At 39.9% G+C, this 11,490-nt stretch overlaps 1 protein-coding gene across 4 annotated transcripts in view; it reads left to right on the top strand.

Annotated features, from left to right (window-relative positions):
- The first annotated feature begins 586 nt into the window (after window positions 1–586).
- The window catches only part of LOC125881757 (RNA-binding Raly-like protein), a 154,416-nt gene continuing 143,512 nt past the window's right edge, over window positions 587–11,490 (top strand). For 2 of the 4 annotated variants that reach the window (XM_049565067.1, XM_049565063.1), the window contains exon 1: window positions 587–944. The gene's annotated coding sequence lies outside the window, so the exon portion shown is untranslated. The other 2 variants (XM_049565066.1, XM_049565064.1) reach the window with 2 other exon arrangements.

Here is an 11,490-nt window from a genome sequence, read left to right as displayed (position 1 = left end):
ACAGTGAGGATATGAAAATTAATGCTGAAGCATTGTGACCAGTAGCTGCTAATATTTTACATTTATAGCTGCAATAACTGATTAATATACATATATATGCATACTCCATTATTCCATTGCAGGTTTGGTCTTAAATTTCATATAAGGTGGTATTAAAATGCCTTAAAAAGTCTAGACACCATGTATAGTACATTTGTTTCCTTCTACCCAGTGTACTACATTCTGTGTCAGCACTATGGGCAGTGCTGTGTGATAATATTTGCATTATACTTTTGTTCCATTGAAGTAAATGTGTCAGCACCATGGACAGGTCTGGTGGCATTGTCAGTATAATACTGTGTTTAACTGAATACAGCAGACTGTGTTTCAGCACCATGGACAGGGCAGGGCTGGGCTTGTCATATTCGCCAGATTGCAGTCCCATGGACACTGCTGGCGTTATACTGTGGATATGATACTGTTGTTTATTCGTCCCCAATGTGCTACATACGTTGGCCAGCCTGTAATAAAAGCCAACACGTCTGTCCCTCCATCCCTCATAAGAGCGCAGAGCCATGCAGTGCATTGCAGCCGGCGCTTCCTCTGCTGAATGGAATGAAAGCATGTCCGGATCGCGTCGTGGCGCTGACACCGAGTGAGCTCTGCATCTTTAAAACAGAAAAAAAAAAAAACCCGGCAAAGAAAAACACACAAGCAGCTCAGTCATAACTGTGGGATGATAAGGACTACCTCTTTTTACTTTTGGAGAGAGCCAAGCCGTTAGGAGAGCATTCAGCATCAGCTGTTCAACACTGGTCTCTCATTGCTGGAAGTCGGGGCTGAATCAGTCACATGACAGAACTGGAGGCAGAGATCTAGAGAAAAGGCACAGCATTTCGGCTTGCACCGCCATACTGTATTTTGAGCCATATCACATTTTTATTGCAACATTTTACTCCCGCTCGGTGAGTACATTTCCAATGGCTTTTTTGTAAGCATTTTTTGTCTTTTTAATTGCCCCCTTTTTTATTTTTCCTCCTTTTGCTGGTGTTTGAATTGAGCATTGACATGGTGGTTTTGAGCGTTTTTCACATGCAGGCTTCAAGTTTTTAGCATGCAGTTATTCTGATCGAGAGTGCCAAGAGGGTAATCGGTGCCTTATCGGTCTTGAGAAAGCCTTGACTTGCTTGCAGTTTTGTTTCGAGGGTCGAAACCAAGCAGCTTTTGTCAGTATTGAGATTTTTCAAAACAATTTATTGGTGGGTTTTGAAACATTTTTATTTTTTTGTTTCTGTCGACTTTTGCTGTTGCTATGCTTTGGTTTGCATTTTGCAGTGTTGTTTGTTGCCTTCGAGTTTTGTGATTTTGATGTGTCGGTGAATCTCACCGATCCAAAAAAAAAGAAAGACACCCTTTGCTTTTACTTTGTTCCTCTTTTCTTTATAAAAAGGAGTCATTTTTAAAGCCCCATGACGTTTTAACGTGCTACTTTTCTTGCAGCTGAGCTCACAGGTTTGTTGTTTTTGTGTTTCTCTCTTTTTTCGATTTCATTATACTTTTGCTGGTGGCAGTGTCAAGTATTTTTGGATGTTTTTGACTAGATGATGCTGGGTGGACGAGGGGAGTTTTGATTCTTGGGGGAGTTCAATGCGTTTTTGTTTTCTGTATCAACGAGGATGAACAGACATTTTCCCTTTTGCAGGTATATATATATAATATGAGTGGATAAGTGACACGTTTCTGTATTTACAATAAAGACTGAGGTGACAGAAATATGCACCTGTGGCTGACGTGTTATTTTGTAAGGCTGGCCAAATTGCTCATTAGAGAAGGCTTTATTTATCAATGTTATCTGAAGGTTACCTGATCTGATCGATCTGCCCGTTTAAATGCTTCATTTAAATAAAGAAACACGAGCGACGCGATCGACAATTCAACAACAAGGATTGGAGATCACACGCAGGTCGTTTGATCACAGTGTGTTCTTTGTGTTGTGAGTTCAACAATCTTCAAGCCGTCGCAGCTGAGGAGTAAATGTAAGTAGCATGCAGGTCCCTGGGAAGGATGCACTGTAACCACTGTAATGATTTCCCACAGATAAAGTAAACTCCATCCATATGTCGACATGCAGGAGCAGGGAGCAGGGATTGCCTGTGCTGCAGCGGGCTTTAAACTGCAGTAGGCTATGCTACCAAGTTGGGGGGTGCTACAAAAATAAAAAGGATAACCACAGTTTGAACTACAGTATGTCAAGTATAGCTACACTTAAGTGCCCTCCTTATTGCTGGACAAACTCAAATCGGCTTTGGTAGGCCTGGATTCATAAATACTCCTGGATTTGTCAAATCTGATTTTGCAGGAAATGAATAGAGCCACTGACAGGACTAAAAGAGGACTTAGAGTGAATTAATCCTCCAAGAGGCAGGTTTAACTTCAGATTATTGGCGTGCTGCAGGAAATGCAAACACCAGTAAACAGTTGTCATGTGGTCTTAGCAAAGGGCATGGGTTGCATTATGTTTCCCTGTGTTTTGTGTGTATTCTCTGGGAGTAGATACTGAGCTAACATCGCTGTGCGCCTTCTTTAAGGAGTCAAAAAGTACTGCTCCACAAACCTTATCTGACTTCTTCCGGACTATTCCAGGATGACTCTAAATCTGTCATAAGTGCTGGATTCAGTTTTAGCTTTGAGGATTTCAGCGTGTGCACAACGTCTCGTGAACTGTGATCCATATGTATTCACTTTAACAGAACACAGGTTTCGTTAGTGCAATATTGTAAGCCTATAAAATATATGAGAGTGGACCATTAAGCGTGGGAACAGACCGTTAAGCCCCAGTGTCGTTAAACAAGCTGACATGGGAGATCAGAATCAGCTCAGTTTAATGTGGTGAAATGATTAATATCCAATGCAGAGCAAGGCAAGTAAACTTTTAAAAAAAGGGCGAAGTGATTATAGCAATTAAGATGGAACATTTTATCATGTATTGAGGAGCTGTTATCGTGTATTGATTTCCCTGTCTCCTGTTAAATCTACGCAGCTCATAAAGCAGATGTAGATAAAGAGCACAGGGAGGCTGTTAATGGTTTTTAAGTTGTAGAAACAATAGTCCAATCTTTGCATTCAGTGTTTGCATCACAGAGCTGCCATTAAACAGGATCAAGGTGTGAATTTACCACTGTTAAATACAGAGAGGAGGGGTGTAACAATCCAATAGTTTCTGCAGCACTATCAAGTCCCATATTTTGCCCTTAATTGGATTTGAGTAAATCTGCAAAAGCAACAACAAACTGTTGTCAACAATTAAACACATTTAAGCCTCTTTTGCTAAGTTGAAAGAATGACTTTAATTGTCAAGGCCTTTATTTTTAGCCTCAGTCCACAGCATCTCATTGTGCCTGGATGCTATTTTCAACAACTTCTTCAAGGCAACACACTTTTGTTTATCTCTGCAGAATGAAGCACAAACACCAGCCCGCTTCAATCACACCGAGGCTCTTGCGAGACATTTTTAGCTGTGTGAATAGCAGCGTTTCATTTTAATCGATTCATTTCAAATCTTGCCTTCAAAGCTCGCATCGTTGCATCACGACACATCGACATTTCTTCACGCCCCTAGTCGAGAGGTGTTTCTGCCGCTCCGCCACAGTATGAGCTCCTGGACATCTCTCCTGCTAAGCATTATGATAGCTTCTATTACGTCCTGCGGTGTTGTGTCTCCCCTCCAGGCAGGTTTCCTGTTATCTAGGCCAAGCCAGACCTGCACAGGAGACTTACAGAGAAATATGATAGCTTATGAATGGATATACCTCTGCTAGCATGAATAAAACATCACGCAGGAGCAAAGTGTATTAACTAAGCATGTGCTTAACGATCAGAGTGTTCGTGCGTCTGCATGTTTGCTGGTCTGAATGTGACTGGAACAACACTTTAGCTTTCAGCACGACAGAGTTTGACTAATGTAAACATAATTGATATGCTGTGTGTTGCATACACATGCTGTGTAATTATTATGGGATGCTGGATTCAGTAGCACATGATATGAACACTGCAGCCCACATAGACAAATGTTACGGCCAAGATGCATCTACTGTTGTATTTTTAACAAGCTTTGCCTCAGTCCAGCCTGTGCAGTCACAGTTTTAGTACACGTGTGTACTTTTAAAGCAATACTTCAGCCACAAAATGACCATTTGTATATTAATTAATCTCCCTGTGTTACATTGAATTTGTGAAGAAAGCTGTGTTTTTCTTGCATGCGTCAAAGGTGACCGAAGAATCCAAAAACTGAGAAAATCATTGTGAATTGGAATAAAGGGAGGCTGCATTTAACAACAGTGAAACTTAATCAAAACATTTGTTTACAAACTCTCACACAACTCATACAAGTGTTTATTTATACAATCGTATGCTCAGTATCTCCTAAACACATGCATTTATACCAAAACATTACTGTTTAAAACAGTTGCTTTTTGGATTCTTCGTTCACCGTGGAGTCATGCAAGAAAAACAAAGTTTTCTTCACAAATTCGACATAACACAGGGTGAGTAACTGATCCCATGTGGTCATTTTGTAGGTGAACTATTCCTTTAAGAAAAGAACACAACTTTAAGACGACTGTTTTTCACAGACGATCTGTAAGGTGCTGAAAGGGAGTCTGAAAGAAGTTACATAAGACGCAGCAGCAGAGCTTTGTGGGTTTATTGGCCTTCGTGTTCCACATATGCACAAAAGCAGTTGAAAGTTTCATTGTAAATGCCCTTTTATGAACGAACATCAATCAAGTGTCTCGTAGCCACGACGCCGATTCATAATCGAGGGAGTAGGTTTGGTTTCAGGAGAGGGGACGACGAGGTTCTTCTACCAAGAGAAACAAGATAAAGAACAGAAAGGGAAGGAAAAGGACAGCTGAGTGCTATTGTTTGCATTTTTATACATTTATATCAATCTAGAAAATGCATTATGATAAATACCACAGAAATTGCTGCATTAGTAATGCACTATACTTAAAATCACATCTAGCTTCCCTGACTGAGACCTGATACATTAGGCCTGCTGGTGATGCTGTATTTGCGTCTTTACTACAAAGAGCACCATCCTTCATGTTAGACTGAACAAAGGCACACATTTAGTGTTAGGTATATTTTAACGTTCAGAAGACGTAAACAAAAGAGAGACAAAAAAAGTCACACGTCAACATCTGTATCAACTCAAGCTCCTTTCATCTTTATTCTGGGAGCTGGACACCTCTGGAGTATCAAACTAAAACTGGCGTGTACATCATGTTTTGTTCCCTCAATGAGGCTTCCTCTTCCTGCTCCCCCTCCGTTACCAGATAAACAGCTTACCTTTGGCACGACTCATTCTGCTGAAACGAGTGCTAAGTACTTTACTGTCCTTTTCTGAGCTGTTAATTTGATAAGTGAGGGGATCTTACACTTCATATTGTGGGCAATTAAAGCCATATCTGAAGAATAGGGTCAGGCTGAATGACTTTCCAGTGTCTATTATGGGAACCATTTGAGTTATAGTGCGTCACTTAAATGAGCCTTCTGCACCGACATGTCGGGACCTGATTGTACTTTTGGAATTTAACATTAAAGTTTCGTTTTAGTTATATTTTATTAACATTTGGTACGGAGTGTGTCACTCTTTGTAAGATGGTAAGATGCTAAAGAAGACATTCAGGGTAGTTACAAAGAAGTGACTTATGATTAACCATTGTTTTATTAGACTTTTGATTAGAATCTAGCAGCTACGAGAATAAAATGTTGGCATTTTGTACATTTCTGAAGTGACTTAACTCTGATTGCATGTATATGCGCTGAGTTTCTAATCAGGAGGAGGAAGGTTGGTGGATGGTGTGAGATCTAGGTGATAAAGCTGCCAAGCTGCACACCACTGTCCGACATCAGAAATCTGTGGCATTTTCAGCCATGATTGTGCCACCAACACCCCGTATATTACACCAAAAGAAATGATCTTTTCCTAACCATAACCAAGTGCTTTCTGTGCCTCAACATAACCACAGTCTTGTAGAAATATAAAAGATATCTGCTACATAATAAGGTACAAATGTTATATATCTGTGGTTTGCAGGAATGTGTATGCCAACATTTATTCTGGCGACTGTATTGAATTCAGAAAACAAGAGTGAGCGTTGGTGTGTGCGTGTGTTTGTGTGAAAGCACTAACTCACAGCCGTTTAAATGCAATTTAAAAATGGCCAATTAAGCTGCAATCACTTCCATTTTTCCTTATCAAGAGCTCACAGAGGAATTACTTTTTCTATTTTTGGAGGAAATTAGGGTCCATGCTGTCTGATAAGGAGTCTAACCTAAACTCACAAGGATAGATGGCTCTTTACACTTTAGAGTAAAATTCTTCTCTAAAGGAAGGAAGTTCAGTTAATGCTGTTTTACCACTTTGTCAGCCTCGGCGTGCAAATATCGATCGGGCCAACTCGATAGCTTCCAGGCTACATATGTTTCAGGTTGAGTTCATCATATTCAATACAATTTTCTAATCACAGCGTTCGTCAAATTACATTCCGCAGCAGCACCACATGGGATCAAAACATCCAGAATTAGTTTTCAGATTACATATAGATTCAGCGTCGCTGCCGCTGATACATATTGTTTTTCTCCTTAGACAGGAATAAATCAGAATTCACATCATGCAATGTTCTGCAGCAGCATCATCCCCCCCTCAGCCCCCTGTTATTAAACCATAATTTAGAAAATGGTGAATCTCCCTGTTTGTATACAAGTGTTTCATCACTCTTAACTTTTTGGCATATTAATACGTGTTTTTCATATCCGTCTGTGGAGCATCATCATTAAAGTTTAACCCTCAGGCAGGAAGATGACCGCACTAAAGATGACTCGCCCATTTTCCGTCTTTTCTGACAATAATGGAAAGCCTCAGCTCGGGTGTATATATAGAATTATGGAGATGTGGCTGAAATGTTTTGGCAGCACGCAACAATGTTGCTGCATAAAACATTATGAATATAATACATAGACAAACGCACACATATATACATAAAAACCATCACAGGAGAGACGGGGGAACAAAATAGAGGCAAGTCAACCTTCAGAAGCAGATTGAACAGCAAGATTTTTCTGTCTTTTGTGATTTGTGTGTGTGTTTTTATTTTAATCCCAGTGATAAGAAAACATCATCATAGTTTGCCTGATACCTGGTAGTTTATGAAAATGCTTTTAAGGTCTCCAGGAAATAGCAAGAGCAATATCTTCTTTAATACTGTGAAAATAACTTGTTTTCTTCTGATAATTTCTCCCAAACCCAAAAAATGTTTTTACTGAAGCATAAAAAAAAGCACCAAACATAGAACCTGGCAGAGCAAATAGTAGCAGAGGGGCACTTTCAAACAGAGAGCACTATAAAATGCTAAAAGCAGCATTAAAAAGATAATGAATACAAAAGATGGAACATAAAAATAGCATAGAGCGGGTCTTACAGGTCAATTTGCAGAGTTTAAAATTCTCATCCCACTTTCAATAAAAGATTTTAAAACATTCTTGGTTGCTCAGGGCAACCTGTAAGGCACACTTAATTAATTTAACATTAAGATGCAAAAGCGAGTACCACTGGCAATTTAGAGATGACCTGGGCATGAATATAATAAGTGTAGAAACATCATGCATGGGGAACATTTAATTGGGGAAATCATTTTTTGTTTGCTACTAGTTAAGTAGCAGAGCATCCCTTGTGGCAATTAGGGCAGAAGAGTCTCAGATATTTTATCAGGACACAGCGAGGAGACAAAGGTCGAGGCAAACAAAGAGGACGAGGAGATCCATACTTCTCAGGCACATATCTGATATAAGTGGCTGTGTGATGCTCACTGAGTCCGGAGGTGCAAAGTAAACAAACCTGAAATAAAAAGAGGCAGAGGAGCGGCGTGGGGCCTTCCAGAGCAGGTGGCGGAGCCCTCCAGATGCTGCAGAGAAGCAGCGAAGCAGATAATGTCCTGTCTAGATTACCTCGGGGACCCCGATTACAGTGGAGCGTCCTCATCTGGGTCAGCTCCAGGCTGGTTCTGCAGGGATCAGCTGTTCCCACTGTCGTCCTGCTGGCCTCAGCTGTCTCTCACCTGCCTGTGACCAGTTGTGGAGGCACTGACACACTGAAAACCATCGTCTCAACAGACATGATACACTGTGCTGTACAGTGACAGCCATATTTGCAAGCTTATTGACAGTGTGGGTATTGTTTTGGACTACATCTGTATGAGGACGCTCTTTATAAGCACAGAGGGATTACTGAGGCCACCAGGGGTACCAGTGCCCAGGGGGTACCTCCGCAGTTGTTGGGGGTATGTCAAAAATTGTAGAGAAGCTCACCTAATTCGAAAATAACTTGTACACATTGTGTTGCGACTGAGAGTGCATGAAATCAGGCTAGCAGAAAAGTCTCAACCAGGGGTCTTTCAGGCCATGGACACCTTAGCTGTGAGAGAGATGGAGCAGAGACCCCCCACTACATATATTGCATTAAATTTAGCTGCATATTAAACCAGGCACATGGAGGTTGTCAAGCAGAGGGCCATATCAGCCTCAGGCTGCAGTCCTGACCTGTATTTGCTTTTCAGGTAGGTGAAGGAGGAGACTCCACTTTCCCATAGATAAGTTGTTGCAAAAAGGCAAAAAAAAAAAAATAAAATGTTGGATTCAAGTAAATGCTGCTGTAACTTGTATGACCCCCAGGGGGGTCGTGGACCCCATGTTAAAGACCTTGGGGTCCAAGTTAAGGTTTCCTTGGGATGAAATCTTAATGTTTCCTCAAAATTTTTACTTAATGATTTAAGTTTTTTTCATTATCTTGGTCTTGTACTTAAGGAATTGCTTAAAGTTTGTTAAACTGTTGGACCTTAGTAGCCAAAGTAATGCCAAAAACATAAAGTACCTGTGTCTCCATCTGAGTAAATAAGAAAAAATAAGGCTTCCTGGGAAAAGTGTTCTGCGACCAGGAGAACCTGATGGACACGGTTAATGTTGAGCAAATGACTTTAAGTTATACATTCGACCGGAAGTCTATTCATGATTGTGAATGTCTGGTTTCCGATCACTTAACTTTCCAAAGCTGCACTTTTCCCAGTCTCTTTACAATGTATAATTACTCTGCTGATTCATGTAATGGGATCTTTCCAGTCAGTATTTTATTTTTAACCTCAAGTGTCATACTTAAGGAACAAGCTAAAGGTGGTTTGTGCATCCAGCCCCAGGGTCGAACAGTTGGCTGTAAATATTCCAAATGAAAATATTAGTTTAAGGCAATAGATCAAAGACGGATAAATGTAATGATAAAATGGCTGAAACAGCTAAGTAATGGATACATCGTTGAGACAGTTGGCTGTGTAACATAACATTAGAGTTTTTGAAATAGCTAGCATTTAATGTATCAGATAAAAGGTTGAAGAACTAGGGGCGTTGGTGGCTTAGTGGCAGAGCAGGCGCCCCATGTACAAGGCTGTTGCCGCAGCGCCCGGGGTTCGACTCCAGCCTGTGGCCCTTTGCTGCATGTCACTCCCTCTCTCTCTCTCTCTCTCCCCCTTTCACACTTCACTGTCCTATCAAATAAAGGCTAGATATGCCCAAAAAATATCTTTAAAAAAAAAAAAGGTTGAAGAAGTTAGCTGAAAGTAAGGGATAACAGCTCAAATAAGCTTTAACAATAGATAGAAATTTGGATTAGATAGCTAAAAGTGGTGTTAATGGATGAATGGTTGGAAAAGCTAAGTAACAGATAAACTGTTGATTAATGTATTTTATTTTGGAAAAATGGTAAAAAATAGCTAAATTAATGGATACACATTTGAAGTAGTTATTGTTATTGTTATTGTTATTAATATATGTTCTTAATGCAGATATGGTGAGATTCCCTCTATAAGCCTCTCAGGGTTTTTTTAAATCTCACCTGCACAATCTGCTTGCTGTATTCTGTCGGTTTTGTTTGCTTGTTTTTCTTTTTTACTGTGCAAATAAAAAAAATAAAATCAAAAAAATAGTTACCAAAATGTAAATGTCAAATCATTAAATCTATCACATACATAATTGGAAAAGTTTGCTGCAAGTAGCCTAAGTGATAAATGGTTCAAAAAAGCTGCAATAAATAATAGATAAACAGTATAAGCAGTTAGCCAGAAGCAGTTGATGAATAGTTTGAATAAGTAGCATTAAACAGGATAGGAAGGGGTTGAAGTGTCCAGCTTCTGCCACGTGGTAAAAGTTGAACTGTAATTGTCCAAATAGATCTAAACATTGTTTAATTGTATGAAAAAAATGTTGTTTTATATTATTAATGTTGTTAAATCTAGTTTAAAACCAATTGAAATTAATATGATACGATATGATACAATACGATACGATACGATGTGCTTTATTGTACCATAGGGAAATTTGTCTTGGACTCATATATGCGCTGCATACAATAAAAACACAGACAAACAGTACAGTTAACATAACAACAAATAACACATACCCCCTCCCCAGTGCAGAACAGTAGGCTATAAATAACAAAAGACAGCACATACCCCCCACCCCCAAACATATTGTACATTTCCCATAATATATTTGGAGCATGTGTTGTTGTTGAACGGGTATTTGAGTTCATCCAACAGGGCTGTGGAGGTACTTCAGACAAAAAAGTTTGGGAATCACTGTCCTAGGCCTCTGACCCCTCAGACTCCTGACCCAGATCCTCTGTGTGAGGTGGGGAAAGTCAATCAAAAGAGACGCAAACTACAAAGAGATGCACCACAACTACAAAGTAATGCAAAATGATCACAAAGAGAAACACAATGACTATAAGGGGGAAAAAAACAACTACAAAGAGACACAAACTGACTATAAAGAGATGTGAAAAGAAACAAAATAACACACACACACACACACACACACACACACACACAAAATACAACCACAAAGCCCGCCTGTTTGTAATGTATTTTTCTCTTTCAGTCTGGTGCCATCGTTTGTAGTTGTGCATCTCTTTTAGTCTGGGTGTGTTGCTCCGATGTCAGAGGGGTGGGAGGGCTTTTACGTGTCTGTGCCAAGAGGCCCATTGTGTCATTATTTGTCCATGTTCGTGAGGCAGTTTGAAACATAAGTCAGAAGTTTTGAAAACTTTTGAAGTTTTGATCCATAAATACAGTCCCATCACATCTGCACACAAATTAAGGTTTAGTCAGCTTGGACACACTATGGTGACTTTATACAAAATGCTGCCAAAGGGTTGAGAGAGTGAAATATTTTGTGTCGGTTTCCTGGTTTTGGACAGAGTGCACGCTTGTAACTGCTGACGTTAAGGGGACAGTAGAGATTTCAATTTGTCTTCTTCTGTAGGTGGGATACCAGACCTGAAGTTAGTGACAGAATTCAAACTGAGCAAGTGAGATGATTCACTGTAACAGAGCACAGTGTTTTTAAGGTGATTTAAAGGTATACTATGTAGGATTGTTACTGACTGTTTGTGAACACGCTCGT

Source organism: Epinephelus fuscoguttatus, linkage group LG21, assembly GCF_011397635.1.
Source record: "Epinephelus fuscoguttatus linkage group LG21, E.fuscoguttatus.final_Chr_v1".
Taxonomy (NCBI): domain Eukaryota; kingdom Metazoa; phylum Chordata; class Actinopteri; order Perciformes; family Serranidae; genus Epinephelus; species Epinephelus fuscoguttatus.
Note: the sequence above shows the minus strand (reverse complement) of the source record. Positions and strands in the feature narration are given on the sequence as shown.